Here is a 21,773-nt window from a genome sequence, read left to right as displayed (position 1 = left end):
AATTAAATTTCTCTTTTTTTTCCAACAACACAGTGCTTTGCACCTATGATATTTAATGATGTTTGTTGAAGGAACTTTAAGATAAGTCTCAGCCTAGAAAAGAACAGAAAAACTTGATTAAAAAAATTTCTACTGGTAATAATTTAGATATTGAGAACTGCTCCGATATCAATAGGTTTAGATTAATAGGAATAATCATGATATATTGCATTTTTTGGACTTATGTTTTAATTATCATAGAGGGCCCATCTTTATATCATCTTCTTCTGAAACATAAAGATGGTAGGGAATTTACTTTATGTGCTTAAAATTAATAACAGTCATGACTAGAATCCAGATCTTTTGATTACTAGCTAGTTAGTAAGAATCAGTTCTTTATCTAAACCTTCCAAAATGGCAGTGCCATTTTGTCATTTCATCATGGTCAATGGCTCAAAGAAAGGAATGGCTTAAGTTTATTATAATGTCTTTGTCCAAGCATTTCAATACCAGGATGGTGAGCATTATCAGAACCCATAAGATAAATTAGTACTCACCATTCAAAGGATATTTACTAAGTATAAATTGACTCATTAATTTAAAATGACATATACTTGATGTATCTTCTCCCTATACCAAGTCATAACAGGTTTCCTCAATGTTTTATGAAGTTGACCTTAGGTTCCATTATAACATTATGCCAAGTTGGAAAAGATGATGTGACTCCATGATTCATTGACCCTATCTGTCTTCAAAGGATCAGTCCAGTTAAGTATTTATAAAGTATTTCATTATTTTCCAGTTACATATAAGGATAGTTTTCAAATAGGTTTTCACATGATTTTTAGTTCCAAATTTTTTTTTCTCCCACTCTCCCTTCCCTCCCTCCTCTCCAAGATGGAAAGCAGTCTGATATAGGTTGTATATGTACAATCACATTAAACATTGGAAATTTTGTGAAAGAAGAATGAGAACACAAGGGAAAAAACTCAAAAGAGAAGGGAAAAACAGCCCAAAAGTAGAAACAGTATGGTTCAATCTGCATTAAAAATTCACAGTATTTTTTTCTGGTTGTTGAGAACATTTTCTATCATGAGTTCTTTGAAACTGTTTTGGATTGTTGCACTACTGAGAAGAGCCAAGTCTATCACCATTGTTCATCATACAATGTTGCTATTACTGTGTGCAATGTTCTCCTGGTTCTGCTCCTCTCAGTCAGCATCAGTTCATGTAAGTCCTTCCAGGTTTCTCTGAAATCTGCCTGCTCATCATTTCTAACAGCACCATAGTATTCTATTACATTCATATACCACAACTTGTTTAGTCATTCCCCAATTGATGGGCATCCCTTCAATTTCCAATTCTTTGCCACCACAAAGAGAGCTGCTATAAATATTTTTGAACATGTGAGTCCTTTTACCTTTTCTGTGGTCTCTTTGGGATACAGTCCTAGCAGTGGTAGCACTGGGTCAAAGAGTATGAACAGTCTCATAGCCTTTGGGCATAGTTCCAAATTGCTCTCCAGAATGGTTGGATCAGTTCACAGTTCCACCAACAATACAGTAGTGTTCCAATTTTTCCACAGCTTCTCCAACATTTATTATTTTCATTTTTTTGTCATATTATCCCATCTTATACATATGAGGTAGTACCTCAGAGTTGTTTTAATTTGCATTTCTCTGATCAGTAGTGATTTAGAGGGGCAGCTAGATGGCACAGTGGTTAAACCACTGGCCCTGGATTCAGGAGTACCTGAGTTCAAATCCAGCTTCAGACACTTAACACTTACTAGCTGTGTGACCCTGGTTAAGTCACTTAACCCCCATTGCCTGCAAAACAAAAACAAAAACAACAACAAAAAAACCAAATAATAGTGATTTAGAGCATTTTTTCATATGGCAATAGAGAGCTTTGACTTCATCAGAAAACTGCTTGTTCATATCCTTTGACCATTTCTCAATTGGGGGATGACTTGGATTCTTATAAATTTGATTTGGTTCCCAATATATTTTAGAGATGAGGCCTTTATCAGAAATGCTGACTGTAAAACTTGTTTCCCAGTTTTCTGCCTCCCTTCTAATTTTGGATGCATTGCTTCTGTTTGTACAAAAACTACTTTTTAATTTAATGCAATCAAAGCTTTCCTTCTTGCATTTCATAATATTATCTATCTCTTGTTTGGATATAAATTGTTTTCCTCTCCATAGATCTGAGAGGTAAACTATTCCTTCCTCTACTAATTTATCTACAGTATCACCCTTTATGTCTAGATCTTGAACCCATTTTGATCTTATTTTTGTATAAGGTGTAAGATGTTGGTCTATGCCTAGTTTCTGCCATACTGTCTTCCAGTTTTCCCAGCAGTTTTTGTCAAATACTGAGTTTTTATCTCAGAAGCTAGAGTCTTTGGGTTTATCAAACACTACATCACTAATGTCATTTACTACTGTGTCTCCTGTGCCTAACCTATTCTATTGATCCACCACTCTATTTCATAGCCAGTACCAAATAGTTTTGGTGACTGCCACTTTCTAGTATAGCTTCAAATTTGGTCTGGCTAGCCCACCTTCCTGTGCATTTTTTTCACTAGTTTCCTTGATATTCTTGACTTTTTGTTTTTGCAGATGAATTTTGTTATTATTTTTTCTAACTCTATAAAGTAATTTTTAGGTAGTCTGATTGGTATGGCGCTGAATAGGTAAATTAATTTAGGTAGAATTGTCATTTTGATTATGTTAGCTCAGCCTATCCATGAGCAATTCATATTTTTCCAATTATATAGATATAATTTTAATTGGGTGAAAATTGTTTTGTAATTGTGTTCACAGAGTTCCTTGGTTTGTCTTGGCAGGTAGACTCCCAAGTATTTTATATTGTCTACTGTTATTTTAAATGGAATCTATCTTTCTATATTTTGCTGCTGAGCTTTGTTGGTCATGTTCAGCCCAGATAAGTTGAGGGAGGAATATAACCAGAGATTTGAGCACCAGTCAACACATTTTAGCAAGATTGCCTGCTAAGGCCCAAAGTGATTGAGTTCTGTATCAGTGGAGAAACAATACAAAATAAAAAATAATCAGTCTTTGTAATATTCATGATGTGTCTGCAAATTTTAGATGATCTATCATTTCCCTAATCATTAACTTTATTTTCTCTTTTTATTTTAAATCATTTATGTGATTTTCTTGGATTCTGGATGCATAACATAAATTAGAAATTTTGTCTTGCTGTGATTGAGTTTTTTCTTCTGTAGCTCTTTAAGTTCCTTAAAAGTAGGGACATTTTCATTTGTTATCTTTATGACCCTAGTACCCAGCAGAGGTCCTGGCATAAAGAACATCCTTTATAAATGCTTACTGATTATTGACTAGAATTTGACTCTCCTCTCTGTCTCTGTCTCTTTGCTTATGCATGTATCAGTCTATTCCTCTGCCTCACTCTCTAAGGTCTGTCACTTTCTCCCTCTCCTCTTTAGGGGATGGAAGGATCAGAATCTGATTTTATCAATGTTAAGAAACTCCATTTTCACACAAATCAAATCAGATCTAAATAATTGGAAAAATACCAATTGCTCATGGATAGGTAGAGGTAATATAATAAAAATGACAATTCTACCTAAATTAATTTACTTATTCAGTGCCATACTAATCAGACTACCTAAAATTATTTTATAGAGCTAGAAAAAAATAATAACAAAATTCATCTGGAAAAACAAAAGGTCAAGAATATCAAAGGAAATAATAAAAAAAGCACAGGAAGGTGGGCTAGCTGTATCAAATCTGAAGCTTTACTATAAAGCAGCAGTCATCAAAACTATCTGGTACTGGTTAAGAAATAGAGTGGAGGATCAATTGAATAGGTTAGGCACAGGAGATACAATGTAAATGACTTTCATAATGTACTGTTTGATAAGCCCAGAGACTCCAGCTTCTGGGATAGGAATTCAGTATTTGACAAAAACTGCTGGGAAAACTGGAAGAGAGTATGGCAGAAACTAGGCATAGAATAACATTTTACACTTTATACTAAAATAAGGTCAAAATGGGTACATGATTTAGACACAAGAGGTGATACTATAGGTAAATTAGGAGAGGAAGGAATAGTTTACCTCTCAGATCTTTGGAAAAGAGAACAGTTTATGATCAAACAAGAGATGGAGAATAGTATGAAATGCAAAATGGATGTTTTTGATTACATTAAATTAAAAAGGTTTTGTACAAACAGAAGCAATGCATCAAAAATTAAAAAAGAGACAGAAAACTGGGAAGCAATATTTATGTCCAGTACCTCTGATAAAGGCCTCATTTCTAAAATATATCGAGAACTTAATCAAGTTTATAAAAATCCAAGTCATTCCCCAATTGAAAAATGGTCAAAGGATATGAACAGGCAGTTTTCTGATGAAGAAATCAAAGCTATCTATTGTCATATGAAAAAATGCTCTAAATCACTATTGATTAGAGAGATGCAAATTAAAACAACTCTGAGGTACCACCTGACACCTATCAGATTGGCTGATATGACCAAAAAAAGGAAAATAATAAATGTTGGAAAAGCTGTGGAAAAATTGGAACACTAATGTGTTGTTGGTGGAGCTGTGAATTGATCCAACCATTCTGGAGAGCAGTTTGGAACTATGCCCAAAGGGCTATAAAACTTTGCATACCCTTTTACCCAGCAATACCACTATTAGGACTTTTCCCCAAAGAGATCATAAAAAAGGGAAAAGGACCCATATGTATAAAATATTTATAGCTGCTCTTTTTGTGGTAGCAAAGAATTGGAAATTAAGGGGATACCCATCAATTGGGAAATGGCTGGACAAGTTGTGGTATATGAATGTAATGGAATACTATTGTGCTGTAAGAAATGATGAGCAGGCAGATTTCAGAGAAACCTGGAAGGATTTGCCTGGACTGATGCTGAATGAGATGATCGGAAACAGGAGAACACTGTACACAGTATCAACAACATTGTGTATTGATCCACTGTGATAGACTTGATTCTTCTCAGCAATACAATGATTCAAGATAGTTCCAAAGGACTCATGATGGAAAATGCTCTCCAAATTCAGAAAAGAAAAAACTGTTCAATCTGGATGCAGATTGAACCATGCCATTTCTATTGTTTTTGTTTTTGTTTTTCCTTTTTGCTCTTATTCTTCTCTCATTAAATGACTAATGCAGAAATATGTTTAATGTAATTGTACATGTATAATCTATATCAGATTATTTTCTGTCTTGGGGAGAGGGGAGGGAGGGGAAAAATTTGAAACAAGAAATCTTATAAAAACAAATGTTGAAAACTATCTCTATATGTAACTGGAAAATTATAAAATATTTATATGGAAAAAAGAAACTCTCAGTGATTAACAAATACCTCCTTCCAATACACATCAGAACTTTCTTTGAAACTTAAGGTCTTAAAGAGTTGGCTGTGGACACTATGAGGATAAATAACACAAAGTCACCCAGCATATATGTGCTAAATCTGGACCTGAACTCAAGTAAGTTTTCCTGTCTTTGTAGCACATAAATTTCTATCAACTAAATCACAATGACTCTCATAATCCTCTCCCCACCCATTGTGGTTTGTAAAGCACTTCTCTAATACCAACCCCAGGAAGTAGATAGTAAAATCACTATTACTATTAGAATAAAAGCTCCATGAGGGTAAGAATTGCTTCATTTTTTATATTTTCATTCCCAGATCTAGGTGTTAGGCACACAATCACTACTTAAGAAATAATTGTTAATTACTTGCTTAATAGATATAGATAAAATACCTACAGTTGTACGAAGTACCTATGACTCCTTGGCTAGGAAAGCTCTCAGCTGGGATTTGGTTCCCTACCAACACCAGAACTCACGAGAGCTTCCCTCATGTTTTATGTAGGGTAAAACCTAGATGAATTCAAGAAATATATATGCTTACAATCTCTTGATACAGGAAAATGAATAGTTTTGTCTGGGTATTGGAAAAACTAAATATTTTGGATTGAATTTAGTGATTATATATATACATATATACATATATATATACACACATATATACATATATACACACACATATATACATATACATATATAAATATGACAGCTTGCCTAATGCTTTATCATTTTTCATTGCAAAGAAGCCAAGTGTAAATTTTGAATTACATCTATGCACTAGTTCAACAGTCTTCTTCATTCTTACTGCCTGTGGAAAATGAGCTATTCATAGGAGGTATACAAGACATCTTGACTGACTGAAAATTGTGCCTCCTAAAACCACATTCCTAAACAATACCTCTTTCATTATTTCAATATGTCAAAGATCTACAAATGTAAAAGATGTATGAATTTTCATCACTTAGGATGTGGAAATCTCTGGTTATATAGTCTTTGAGAAATCATATGACAGAAAATTTTTACCCCGTGGTTAATATTATTATAGCCTTTGCATGAAACTACTCTGGTCCTTAGACAACAGCCATTCCTGAGCCTCTACTCAAGGCTTAACTAGGAATTCTAGCACCAGGGTCAATGTCACAAGACATGTAGCATAAGACCAGTTGTGCCAACCTAATTATACTCTCATACTTCTCAGTCCAATAGGACATCCCAAAGCTTGAATTTCCCTGGAATAACCTCCAAGAACCTTAAGTCGCCTTCATTCCATCATGAAGAATAGGATAGGCCTTTATTAGGGTGCCTTTTTAGGAGTTCTATGATTTTATTGGTATAGAAAACTCCCTGTAAGGAAATGGTCCTCTACCAGTACGGATCACCACCTTCTCAGTAGCATTGTCTGACAAAGTTGCTTGAGGGTATTGAGAGGTTAACTGGCTTGCCCAAGGCTCCTCAGCTACTATGTATCAGAAATGGGACTTGAACCTAGGCATCCTCTTCACCAAAGCTTCTTAAACTATGGTTTGTGACCCCATATGAGGTCATGTAACTGAATGTAGGGGTTGTGAAAAATTTGGCAATAGTAAAAGGTTTTGTATACCTACTTTATATACCTATATCCCTGGAATTGCATAAAAGTTTCTAGGGTAAAAAGTGGTCACAAGTGGAAAAAAGTTTAAAAAGTCCTCCTCTACACTACAAGATCAGTTTATATCTGTGATAAAATAATGGAATTTGGCAGAGGCCAGGGGCCCCACCTGATTGATTTAGTATTGTTTGAATTGGTTGAGAATGAGAAACTAAGTACCTACTTGGGGATGATTAATTGGAGGCCACACCTGGAAACCCTTGAGTGACGTGGTGGTCTACCACTGACATCAGCAGGGGACCACTTTCAGCCAACCAGCTTGAAAGACCTCCCCTTTGGGGGAGAGAGAGAGAAAGTAGAAAGGGAAATGCTTGCCCTGAGAATAGCTTTCTTTCTTTTTGGTGAGCTTTGGGAGCATACCAGAGAGGGACTACACAGCTGACTATTATTCAAAAACTACAGACCCCAGGTGGAAATGAGGTCAGCTCTTCCAGCTAGCTGAGCTGGAAGCAAGTTTGGGGTTTGAGTCAGTCTTTGCTAGAGCCAGGGAGCTTATTTTTTTCTCTTCCCCTATTCCCTTGTCCCTGGCTTTATTAACTTCACTTCTGTTATGAATTTTACTTCCATTAATAAAACCTCATTTGTTTGTGGACAAGAGGCTGTTAATTCCCTTTCTTATCAGCCTGGGAGAAATAACTAAAAATGCAGCTTGGAAGGGAGGAAACTTTGGACCTAGAGGTCTCTCATTATTTTCTGAACCCCAATATTGGTGAGTCACCCAATTAACTCTCCCCATAATAAATTTGGCCCTTATATATCTGTACCATCTTGATTCTTGTTTCTGTCCTATTACCTCACCTATGTCTCAATTCACTCTCTTGACTCACTGTGCTCTTTAACTGCTGCCTTACCCTACTGCCTTCCAGTTTCCCTACATATATGATCCCCCCCACCCCATTAGAATGTAGTTTATTTGAAGATACTATCTTATTTGCTTGCATTTGTATACTCCACACTTAAGACAGTATCTTGCATAATTATAGGTGCTTTAATAAATCATTTATGTATCCTTGGCAATTTTGTCAGATATTCTTTACTTCTTGAGCATTGTAGCATCTACAATGAATCTAAGGCTTTCCTTCTAACCTCATCCGAATGCATCAAGAGTTCTTAAATGTGTTTCAATCCTAATGAAAAAAAGGGATATTATTTTCCTGTTCTTTAAATTGTGTGATGGCCAGATTGGATTGTGATTGGTGTGTGCTAGCCTTTTTGCATTACCATTTGATTTTATAATAAGAACCATATGAGACAATTTTAGTTTATTAGTTCTTCTGTTGCCAACATGGCTTTAGTACAGCTAATAAAATAAATAAGAATACTCATCTTGTGTTCTTTCTTAAAAAATGCACTTGTTATATAAAGAACAAGCATATATCAGTAAAGAGGCAATGTGGCATGGGAAGAATGATCATGCTTCTTCTTACTTTTGAAACTACAAGAGGCATATTTATTAGTTTCCTAACAGTTTGACTCACCATCTGATGCCTTTATCTCCTCACTAGATGTCAAAAGCATTTATTTAGAAAAAAATAGTTAACAGTGGACTACATACAGTCTTGCTAGCAATGCCAAAACCAAATTTCTAATGAAAATGCATTACCAAGGAAAGAGTGCAATTAAGGGAGTGGAAAAAATGAAAAACACATGCCTTCTTGGTGCCCATGGTAAATTAACCATGGCCTCCATCATGTTGAGCTACTGTTGAGCCACTGTTGGAATTAGTGGTGTTCAGCTGCAGTTAGTCAAACCGAAAGGAAACACCAACCTCTGAATAACTATTGGTTAATTATAATTTTAGGCCTATTTCAGCATTTTGGTTGTCTTTCAATGTTGACCATTCCTGTGTGTTTTTTTAAGACTTGTATGTCAGCAGACTTTGAGGTCAACATAGTGTTAAATCACAGTGTTTGTCATAGAGTCATCATGACCTTGACTCTATTTCCTACAATGTTTCTTCTATATGGTAAAAAAACAAACCAAGAAAACCAATTAACAAAAATCACCTATTTTCCTGTGAATTATAAATACCAGGTCCTCTGGTTTCCCGACTCAGGACCTTGGAAAAGTTTGGATTAATAGAAGTCAAGAAATAAAGGGTATGTTGATGATTTACTTTTTTTTTCAGTGAGGCAATTGGGGTTAAGTGACTTGCCCAGGGTCACACAGCTAGTAAGTGTTAAGTGTCTGAGGCCGGATTTGAACTCAGGTACTCCTGACTCCAGGGCCAGTGCTCTATCCGCTGCGCCATCTAGCTGCCATGATGATTTACTTTTGTGACTTCCTTAACATCAGCTAACCTTTCTTTGATTTGTTTTCTCACAAATGTAAAAATAGCTAAGATTTATATCAGTTAGTAAACAAGTATTTACTAAGAGCCTACTATGTCTAGGAACTATACTGAACACTGGAGATACAAAAAAGGGGAGCAAAAAATGAATCCATGCTCTCAAAGAGCTCACAGTATTATGGGGGAGAAAACATCATTCAATAATAAACACTTATTAAGAACCTACTATGTGACAGGCACTGTGGTAAATGCACATGCAAGAACTATGTACAAATTACGGACATACATGTGTGTACACACACACATATAATGCATATGCACACATATAAATAAATTATATTGGAGAGAACCTCAGAGGGGAGGCACTAGTATTAAGCAGGACTGAGAAAGGCTTCTTGCATAAAGTCAATTTTTTTGTTAGGAACTGAAGGGATTGGGGAAGTCAGAAGTAGAGATGAGGATGGAGGGAAATCCAGGCATAAGGGCCAGTCTATGAAAATGCCTGAGCAAGATGAAATGTATCATATAGGAACAGCAAGGAGGCTGATTAGATCACAAAACATGTGGAGGTGGGCAATAAGGTATAAAAATACTACAAAGGGGGGCACGTAGGTGGCACTGTGGATAAAGCACAAGCCCTGGATTCAGGAGGATCTGAGTTCAAATCTGGCCTCAGACACTTGACACTAGATGGGTGACCCTGGACAAGTCACTTAACCCCCATTGCCCCACCCCCCAAAAAATACTAAAAAGGTAGGAATAGGCCAGGTTGTGATGGACTTTGAATACCGAACAAATGATTTTATATTTGATACTTGAGGTGATAAGGAAACATTGGAGTTTATCAGATAATAGAGTGATTTGGTCAGACCTTTCTTTTAGGAAGATTAATTTGAGAGCTGAGTGAAGGATTGACTTGAGTGGGGGTGGGGAGGAGAGGGAGAGATCTCTGTGTTAACACCATGAGGTAGGTACTATTTTACAGATAAGAAGATTGAGGCTGTAATTGGACCAGAGTCACACAGCTAGTAATTATCTGAGGTGAGATCCAAACTCAAATCTTCAGTCACTGCTTTAACTACCATACCACATACCTGCTTCTCATGATATAATGTGATATGACTTCTTCAGATTTAAGGGAAAGATTTCTATTGATAAGCTCACATCAAGTTCTTATGTGAAGAAACATTAAATTATTAAACCATAAACTACTCTTCCTTTGTTTGTTAATGATGGTGACTGTGTTGCAAATGTACATTGATTTCTTCCCAGAAGAGAAGTTGTCTTAATAAAAGGAAAATAGCTCTCCACATTCTAGGTAATCAGGATAACTGAAGTGGGTCTCAATTAAAAAAATGCCCAGAAGTAGGGCCACGATGGGGTTGGGAACAAAAGTATCTGAGTGACAGAAGAAATTTGAACCTTGTGAGGAGGTGAGAGAGTAGAAGATTATAACACAAAGGAGGAAAGGAAGGAAGACTACAATTCTATAAATCGGGATTAAAAAAACAGATTTGGGGCTTTCTGAAAAGGGAAGAAAAAGGTCCTCTGAGGAGGAAGCAGCTGTTTGTTCTTAAAGAAATAAAAAGGCTATCATATGAGATATCATGCAGGAAGGGTTGCAAAAAAGAGAAACATAACATTGACTGATGACTCTCCTGTTTAGGCATCCTGAGGCATTTTTGATGACAAAAGTGGAAGGAGTTTATGTTCTTGTCAGGGGACAGATCTATGCCATAACAGAAAACATTCCCACAACTTGTCAGAATCCACTTCTGGAAACTCAGGTGAGCCCAAATTATGCTGCCTGAAGGAACAATTAGAGTATTAACAAAAATTTAAAAGACTTGGGCAAAAAAAAAAATAGCATGGGGGCACTGATTATGTTTTCTTCATTCATTTCAATCAAAGGTAAGGTGAGAAGATAATTTTAATGAAAAGGGAATGATTATCTTTAAAACAGTGTCTTTATATAGGAATTTGGATTTCTTGATCACACTTTAAAATCTGGGAAATGACATACTCCTGACCTGGGTTAGAGTACAACACAACATCTAGTAAAAATGTATTTTCTTGACATCTGAAAAATCTAATCCAAAAGTATGCTATAGACAACCTAGAAAGGAAGAAGAAATAGAAGATGAATTTGGAAAACAGATTGTAAGCCTAGTATGAAAGTTGTTGTTCTTGGTCCTTCATTCTCAAAGAGGATCATGCCATTGGAGTGATGTCATAACTTGTACTGAATTGGATTTAAGTGAGGGAGGGCTGTGAAAGGTCACTAACCTCACTCCCTCCTCCAGAACCTTCTGGGTACAGTGCAAAATATATATCATGACAACTGGAGGTGACCCCAGATGTTTGGGACAATCAGAGGTAAGTGACTTGCCCAGGCTGACAAAGCTAGTAAGTGTTTGAAGTGATATTTGAACCCAGATCATCCTGACTCCAGGGACAGTGCTCTATCCACCATGTCATCTAGCTACCCAGCATGAAGGTATCATACAACTGTGATGGAAGACTTCAATTATCCAATCATTCAGTAGCTGGTACTCTATAGATCAAAGGCAGAAAAGCTAATGAATTCTTGGATTGCTGTAATGGCAATTTCATTCTCAAAATGGTGGAGGAACCAATGAGGATAAATTCTATTTTAGATTTAGGATCAGAGATTTAGAGATGGACCTTTGAGGTCATCTAGTTCAATCCCTATTTATAGTTCAGGAAATCAAGGGTCAGAGAGGTGAAAAGACTTGTCCAAAGCCACACAATAGAAAAAGAGTCAGAGTTTGAACTTAGGTCTTCTGTATACAAATCCAACACTTTTTCATTTGGTAGAATGGAAATCATTACAAACCTCGGAGGAAAGCAAACAATCCTTCCTAGAGATAGAAGAGGAAAGCCAGAGAAAATCTTAGAAGTAACACAGATCTTACGAAGGCAGATTCTAGACATCTCAGACTACGATTATATAGGAAATAATTAATTAATATTTTATAGAGGAAGTTCAGCCATGGGGAATTGTCAAGGATAAAATTCTGAAGTCATAAAGGAGAAAAAAATTATAATGAAAAAGAAAATTGGTATCTATATACAGGTGAATATACAGGGAACTCACAAAGAAACTTAGATTTTTGAATATATATACAAAAGAAGAATCAAGGGAAGATAACAGAAGATAAATATTAGAGTAAAAATGGTCCTATAAAAATAGTGACAGGGAAACTAACATTCAGAATGAGCAGAGACTAGGGGAAATAGACGTCAAATTTGTGAATATATATGTACATATATATTAAATAAATAATGATACAACCTAAAAGAAGTTGAATATTTTCACACTATATCAATGAAACTACCAAGGATATGCTTTAGAAAGTCAGATAAAATAATAAAATTACTTGAAACAACCAATGATATGGAATTTCAAGGGAAGTAATGAAAATAAGTAAGAAGGAAGTGCTATTTGCACTTCCAGACCTCAAACTAAATTATCAAACATAATTATTAAAACTATTTTGTGCTGGATTAAAAATAATAGAAAACTAGATGAGTATAATATCCTACATAGCAACAAATCAGGAATAATTGAAGTTCATAATCTGATATTCGATAAATCTGAGAACAAAAATTAAACAGGCAAGAATTCCCTATTTGACAAAAATTGCTTAAAAAAACTGGGAAACAGTTTGGCAGAAATAAAGTTTAACATAACATGTTGCATCATATGGCACAATAAGCTTAAAATGCATGTGACCTAAAAATTAGAAGAAAATCAGATCAGGTATTTTTCACAGTTATAGCTTGGGGAGGGGGAGATTTCTTAAATGAAATGGGATTTGGTATTGATCACAAAAGATAAAGTAGATAGTTTAGATTAAATTAAAAGTTTTTGCAATAAAAATTAATACAACTCTGGAAATTAGGGAAGCTATTAATTGAGGAAATCTTTGTATCAAATATCAATTATAAGGATTTGATACCCAAGACATATAGGAAACTAATACAAATATAACCTACTAAACGTCATTTTTCAATGTATAAGTGACAAAAGGATTAAATAAACAGTTCTCAAAAACCCAAATGCAAATTATTAGCCATATGAAAGAATTCTCTTAGTAATGAGTATGTACATCAAAACAATTCTGAGGTTTAACCTCAAATACAGAAAAGTAATGAAGATCAAATTAGATGGGAAGAGTTAGTGTAGGAAGATTATGGAAAGCCAACACACTAATATATATTTGGTAGGTTGTGTATTGGTTCAACAATTCTTAAAAGCTATTTGGAAATATGCTTTGTAACTAGGAAATCAATAATAATTGGTCAACTCATAGGAATATAAAAAAGAAGGTAAATAATATATATTTTTTTAAAATGCCTACCTCTACTATGTGAATTAAGAATTTTATAGTAGCAAAGAACTAGAAGAAAATTGTCCATCAATTAGGGAATGGCAAAATAGTTGTGGTACAAGAATATAATGGAATATTGCTGTGATGTTTTTAAAATTAATATGATGAATACAGAGAACCATGGGTAAAAAAAAAACCTGTTATAAACTGATACAAAGTGAAATAACTAGAACCAGATAAATAATACTATATAATGAATTTTGTTATTATTAAATCATTTTTTTGGTTGTATGATTCCTTGGCCCCATTTGTGGATTTCTTGCAAAGATACTGGAGTGGTTTGTCATTTTCTTCTCTAGCTTGTGTTATAGGTAAGGAAACTGAGGTAAACAGGGTTAAATGACTTGTCCGGGGTCACACAGCTAGTAAGTCTCTGAGGCTGGATTTGTCATGAAGATGAATCTTTGTGATTTCAAGCCCAGTGTTCTACCCATTGCACAACCTGGTTACTTATAATAATTACGGCAATATAAATGAAAGAAACAACAAAATAGTTGAAACTGCACACTGTTAAATTATAATGACCAGTCATGGTTCCAAATAAGAGATATATGAATACATCTTTCTCCTCTCTATGAAGAGGTGGGTATCTGTGGGTACATCTAAAATCAGACTTGGTTGAAATGTTAGTTGTAGTGTTTATTTTTCTCTTTTTTTTCTTTATTATAAGGGATGGCTCTCTGGGAGGAAAAGAGACTAGACATGATAGAAAATGCAATAAAACCCAAAGTTTGGGGGAGAAATGGAGAATCAAGAAGGGTTTACAAAGGCATAAAGGAGGAAGAATACTCAGAAAGTGATTTTCCTGAAAAAGTTCTGAGGGTCTTAGTGAATTACAAATTCATTGTATGTCAGTACTGTTATGTGATAGCTAATTATAAATAATAAGAACAGAAACAATAATCATAACAATGACAAAAATCATCATCATCATAATAATAATGTATAAATAATGTATAATTGGGCTACATAATAAATGCATAGCCTCCATGTATAAGAAGCCCCTACTCCCTCTGTAGCCTCATATTGTCAAAAGACATCTGAAGTATTGTTTTTAAGTTTTGGTACTACAGTTTGGAAAAGGCATTGTTAAGCTGGAAAGTGGAACAACAGTCATAAGAGCTAACATTTATATAGCACTTTAAAGTTTCCAAAATATTTTCAGTACATTATCCAGGGGATCAAATGAGAACTTCCAAAGGAAACAACTAAGAATATGAGTCCATATCATAAGATTACTTTTAAAAAGCTTGAGATGTTTAGCCTGGAAAAGAAAATACTCAAAGGATCTATGATAATCATTTTCAAGTACTTGAAGGATTGTCATGTGAAAGAGTGATTAAACATGCTATGTTTGACTGCAAAGGGAAGAATAAAGAATGATGGATGTAAGTTGTAAAGAGACAGAGTAAGCCTTGATGTCAGGAAAACACTTCCTCACAATGAATGGTCCACAAGTAGAAATGGTTTCTTTGGGAGTAGTAAGTTTCTTCCATTAGCACATAAATGGCCCAGATGAGAAAGCACTGGACATGAAGTCAGGAAGACCTGAGTTCAAATCGTTCTTCAGAAACTTACCACCTATGTGACTCTGGGCAAAGCATTTAATCTCTGCCTGACTCAGGGTTCTCAACCATAAAATGAGAATAATAATAGTGTCTACCACACAGGGTTGTTGTGAGGATTTAATGAAATATTTATAAAATTCTTAACACAATTCCTGGCACACAACAGACACTAAATAATGCTTATTTCCTTCCTTTCTTCCTTCCATTGGAAACTTTTGAGGAGTCTGAAAAATCACTCATCAGTTAAGTTACCATGTAGATTCCTTTGTAGGTATGGATTAGACACATTTTATGTTAAAGTACTTCCCAATCCTAAAATTCCTTGATTCTGTGGAACAAGGAACAAAAGAAACCAGTAATTCTTATATAAGATAATGTCTGGAGGAAATAATGATTTCTATAGAACATAAGACAATTATCTTAGGCATGACACTTTTGCCCCCAACAGTGAATTCATTTCAATGAAAAAGTTATGCTCCATTGAATCTGAATTAATTCACAGTGGGTACAAGAAATTTTATAAGGATTGTTTTACTAGTCCTTTAAGAAAATAAAACCTGGTCTTTTTATGTTTTAATATGGTTTGAGAATAAAGATTTAATTTGCTTAAATTCTTCCATTCAAGCTTGATCACTTTCCATCTTCCATCTTGAGAGAGCAGAAATCAAATATGAAACCCTCTTTCTTTCCAACTCATAAAACTCAAAGTCACATACCTTCTGATACTTTTAAAAACACATGGAAGCACTAATTGATTTCCCTACTCTAAGGCTAATTAATCCAGATAGCTTTTGTAATTGTAAGTCAAATGATTACTCATGAGAATTTGGTACAATAGAAATACCTTTTAAAACAAAGGTCTGAGAAATTAATTTTTGCTTTCTTTGATGTAGAGGGCAGGGCTTAGAGGAAAGGGAGAATAAAGCATAAATGTATAAAAGAGTGCCCAAACTGCAAAAATAGAGTCCTTGATACTTAGCCCAGGTAATGGAAACCAAAAGTTTTTCTTTCTACTTGTAAAAGTGGAACAGGTTAATGTTGAACTATTTTCATCTACTTCTCTCAATGCAATTGCATTAAAAATGATTTTGAGGATTTTCTTTGACCATCCCATGGCTAAACAGAGACCAGTACAATTTTGAAAGCCTTAAAGCATTTTTAAAGACAGAGAGTTTGGGGTGATATGGATTATTCAGTAAATTGATATCTTCCCCACAACCCACTCCATAGAATGAATGCCCTGGCACATTCTCGTTCTCTTGAAGTCAGGGTTAAGGTCATTCTTAGGGCATTGTGAGGAAATGTGGAAGCAGCAGCTGTCTGCACCACACCTGGCCTGTGAAGAAACAGAAGGTTTCAGTTTCCATTCTTCAAATACCTTGTTCCCTACCCTTCACTAGACTGTGTTCACCCCAGTCCACAATGACTATAAAAATAAAACCAGACTTTTGCTCACCATGGAGTTGGAAGATCAAATAGTGGAAGTTTCCCAAATGCTTTAAGGCCTTTAGATGAAAGGTGGGAGGGAAAGGCAAAGCCTGATTATTTGGCTGTGGCTGATACTCTTTCATTTATCTGGGTTTGTCAGAATTTAGTTCCAAGTGACATTTGGAATTTATGTGACTTTTCTTATGAAGAGTGTGATTTGTTTAAAGCAAATATGTTACCACAAAGTCATGGAATCATAGAATCTTAGAGCAGAAAAGAATCTTAGCAAGCACAGGATCATCATTTAGGAGGAAGGCAGAACCTAAACATAGAATCCTAGAATCATAATATTTTAGAGTTGGGAAGGACCAACCTTTAGTGACAAATGGACATCTGAACTCTGCATATGTCCAAGGAGAGGGAACTTTCTGGATACATTTAGTACATATCTGTCATTTTACATAAAAGGAAACTGGGAACCAAAGTGATTAAATAACTAGCCCAAGGCCACACAAGTAGGAAGTGGCAGAACCTGGATTTCAAGCACTGTTCTCCTAAATTTTGGTGTATATACTTGTCAAGATTGTGCCTAATCCTGATTTCTTCATTTCGCAGATGAAGGAACCAAGAGCTAGAGATATAATGTGACTTGGCCAAGATGAAACAACCATTTGGTAGGAGAAGCCAGTGGTTGCAGCTATGACTTGTTTTCTTTCCCTTTGCTCTTTATTATTTGATTTCCTTTTTCCTTTGGCCAGGATTAAAAAGTACCAGCATAGCTTCTGCTATCCAAATGGAAGTGCATGGATAAAAATGTCCCTGCTCACCATTAAATTTTCATGCTGATTCTATGGTAAGAGAGAGTTCTCATCTCTGAAGTGGATCAGGCAGGAAGGATGTGGCATTTCTACAATTACATAATTTTAGAGTTTGAAGAGAACTCAATAGACATCTATTCCAACCTAAACACAAAAACCAACACCACTATAATATATTCCCTGGACCTAATTTTTTCTGTAGATTAAGTCCAAAGTGAATTCTCTTCTGAATCCTTAGTTAGCTCTCTTCTCCACTGCCAAGGGTCACTATCTTCATAGTTCCTTCTACCAAATATCTCCTTGATTCTTTGGACATGCTACCAGCTGAGTTTGATATATTTTCCTTGAAAAATAGCTTCATTCCAATGCCTCATAAGCATTGAGGGGCTGGAATAATGAAACCTTAATTTTCCTTCTTGCTAGAGGTTCAAAGGAAAAGGCAAAATAACTTCTCAAAAGATACCCTCTCAAAAGCTCTTTTCTTCTTACATTGTTGGCTCTTCTTGATATTACAGCTCATTGTAGAATAAAGCATATAATCTATAAATGAAGAAAAATATTCATATGAAATAGCTATTTATGGCAAGTTGTTAAGCCATTCAGAGAGGAGTGAGGTGTTTCATGGCTGCTTTATCTCTTCCTAATTCTCACCAAGTTCCTACAGAATTCCTGTGTTCATTGTCTTCAGAGAATCATGAGAAGAGCTTAGAGGTGGATTCCCTCTCATAACCTGCTGAGTTACCTGGATTGTGTTACTGGGAGGAAAATTGAGCGACCTTCTGACCTAGGCAAAAAAAAGCTTAAAGAATGCTTTGTCTCTGAATTGTTGTTCCTCTCTGTCTCTCTCTGTCATTAAAAATTATTTAGAGGACCCTTGAGGAAGTCAGGTATAAGCATTTAGGATCTAATATGTAAGTAACAGCTGTTGGTCTGGCTTTTATAGTAACACAAGATGACAGTTAATTAAACGGTTCAGTCATTAGTTCTACCATGTCTTTAAAACATTTATGAAGACACATTGAGTTGTGAGAAGATGAACATTGATGTTCAGCAAGTAACCTTGACAAGATGAATGAGGCACACAGCAGGTGCATTTGTTTTCTGCCCTTTCTGTCTTTTCCCCAGGATTCCCTGGCCCATTATTCACAATCTCCCCTTCACTTGCACCTGCTGTCACTGACAAGGATTGATGCCGAAACAAAATTCCTACAGATCAACAACCTTCACACCTCTTACTTTTTCCTCTCCCACTAGGGACCCTATTGTTAAATTCCACCCTATGAAGTGAATCCTTTATTTGATTCTACCTTCTTAAATGTAAGGATGTTGCCATTTTTAAAAATGGTGACAAGGATGCAACTAGGTGGTGCAGTGGATGGAGCACTGACCCTGGATTCAGGAGGACCTGAGTTCAGATCCAGCCTCAGACACTTGATACTTACTAGCTGTGTGATCCTGGGCAAGTCACTTAACCCTCATCGTCCTGCAAAAAAAAAAATGGTGAAAATACAGATGGCACTGAGTCCTCATTTCTTCTCTGGACAGGAAAATTGTTCATTTTGGTATAAGACATCCTAGGAAGAGTATGTTTTAATTAAATTGAAGAGCTTTTTCAGTTTTTTTAAATCACAAATATGAAGATCAGAAACATCAGAAAGCTTCTGATTTGCTATTTTGAAATAAAAAATATTGCAGCAGGAAAAAATTGCTTTTATTTTCTATCAATATTTTGGTCTTGTTTTTCTTTTTTGTGTGTTCTTGCCAAAATTAGTATTTAATTTCTATTGTACTTTTCTCACACCACTTCCACAAATATGGTAGTGCAAATATTCATATAATTGAGGTTCCTATAAATTAAATGATTTTCTCAAAAGACCAATCAGTTTGGTATTTGTATCCCCAGTGCACATGGTAGGTCTTCATACTGTCTAGTCTTTTTATACCCTTGTCCCCATGTACACTACAAACCAGTGACACTGGCTTTCTTGCTGCTTCTCACACAAGACACTCCATTTCTGACTATGGATATTTTCATTGGTACTCTCCCTTACACAGAATGCCGACCCTCCTCATCTAAGTCTCATGGTTTCCTTAAAGTGCCAGATAAAATCCTATCTCCTATAGGAAGCCTTTTCCAATCCCCCTTTAATTCTAGTGACTTCATTCTAGAGATTATTTGAAATTTATCCTACATATAGCTTGCCTGTGCATAGTTATTTGCATATCATTTCCCCCAATTTGATTGTGATTTCTTCTGGAGCAGGCATTGTCTTTTATGTTTCTTTGTCTTCTTCAGGCTTGGCACAGTGACTGACACATAGTGGGCACTTAATAAATCTTTATTGGATGACTAAAATTGTCAGAGCTGAGATCTAATACAGGTCTTTCATGACTCAGACCTCTTTACACCATACTATCTAAACTATTTTAGTAAGGAACAAAAGAAATATCTAAAGAAACCATCATGATGGCAGGAATCTTTCTATTAAAATTTATTTTTAAAAGGCAAGTCAAAGAATCTTGAGTCATTTTATTTCTTATTGTGAAATCATTCAGCCATTGATTTTCATTTTTTCATTTTTTTTTGTGGAGCAATGAGGGTTGAGTAACTTGCCCAGGGTCACACATCTAGTAAGTGTCAAGTGTCTGAGGCTGGATTTTAACTCAGGTCTTCCTGAATCCAGGGCCGGTGTTTTATCCACTGTGCCACCTAGCTGCCCCGCTTTTTAATTTTTATTGATTTTCAAGATACTTCACAGAGGGGAAGATTCCCAATTAATGAAAGAGACTGCAATTTAAACTATTATCCAAAAAAATGTAATAATAATAACTACCAATATACAGGCATATCTTTTCAACTCTTAAAACATGACATATACCAAGTATTGAGTGTAATCTTAATGAAAATATGAGAAGTGAACAGGCAGATAATTTTACATAACCAAACACGACTTCACAATTATGCAAAAATTTACTAAAAAGAGCAGAGAATATAAAGAACTGGTGTATTTATTGGATACTAATTATTAAGTGAAGCAAAATTCAGCCTTAATAATCATTCTCCACAATGGTAGTTCCATACATTTTTTAAGATCATATGATCCTCCATGATAGACTTCATTCCATATAATCATATTAAATGATTTCTTGAATATAAACATGACAACAGGCATATTATGGGGAGATGAATACTTAATTAAGGTGCTTGCAAGTATTATGCATGATTTCTTGTACAAAATCCAAATAGACAAAAGGCTTCACAATATATTGTGAGGTTTTCCAGATGCAGCAAATAAGAAATGATATTATGCTAATTTTATGGAACCCTGGAAAACTATAGAGTTCCTCAATGAGATCCAGCATCACTGAAAAGAAATTGACTAAGCAAATCACACACTGGGAACAAAAATAGAAAGAAGGACTTTTGTCCAGGTCTTTATTTGGAGGTTAATAGGCAGCCAATAATCAGAACATATTTTGTCAGGTACTACACAAACACAATGAGTTGGGTCCAGAATTGAAGAGGAAGAGATTAGGCTGGATCACATTAGGAAAAATCTTCAGGGCTGTCTACTAATGATAGCAAGTTTCTATCTGCTGCAAAAATCTATATTTTTAGAATCAGTATTCTTTCTAACCTGCTATTTGTCTGTAGATCATGGAACACCATTTCAGATGAATTAAGATTGTAGATGAAATAAAGACCAATTGTAAAATGGGTAGTGGTTACTGGAAGGGTTCAAAATATTACCAATGATAACCAGTGCTTGAGAAGTGATACAAAATATACTGATTGGTAGGTAAGCTTGTAATGAAGTTAAAGTGGATAACAGATGGATTATGCAAGTGCTTCACTGGCGTCCACGAACTATTGAAAGAATCTGAAAATGAACCCCCAGATCCTAAAGGAACTAAATGATATTCTTTTAGGAAGGATTTATGGAAAGACCCAATATTCGTATAGAATGAAAAGGTATGGATGATTTTTCCTCTGAACTGATGAGGAAGGAAATGTACCTATTCCTATAAGAACATATATAAACTCCTGTTTGACATTTAAATTTCTTCCCAATCTGGCTACAACCTACTTTTCCAAGTTTATTACTTATAACTCTTTACGTGCTCTACAATCCAATCACACTGACCTACTGTCTGTACCTCATACAGGGCACTTTCTCATCTCTGTGTTTTTGTGAAGGCTACACATTGATGTCTAGAATCTATTCCTCTTCACTAT

The 21,773-nt window shown here is 35.3% G+C and overlaps 1 pseudogene; it reads left to right on the top strand.

The window, feature by feature from the left end:
- Window positions 1–10,269: 10,269 nt before the first annotated feature.
- The window catches only part of LOC122755126, a 33,488-nt pseudogene continuing 21,984 nt past the window's right edge, over window positions 10,270–21,773 (top strand).

This window comes from Dromiciops gliroides, chromosome 4 (genome assembly GCF_019393635.1).
Source record: "Dromiciops gliroides isolate mDroGli1 chromosome 4, mDroGli1.pri, whole genome shotgun sequence".
In the NCBI taxonomy this organism is placed as follows: domain Eukaryota; kingdom Metazoa; phylum Chordata; class Mammalia; order Microbiotheria; family Microbiotheriidae; genus Dromiciops; species Dromiciops gliroides.
The sequence above is the reverse complement of the archived record's forward strand: the minus strand, read 5'-3'. Positions and strand labels throughout refer to the sequence as shown.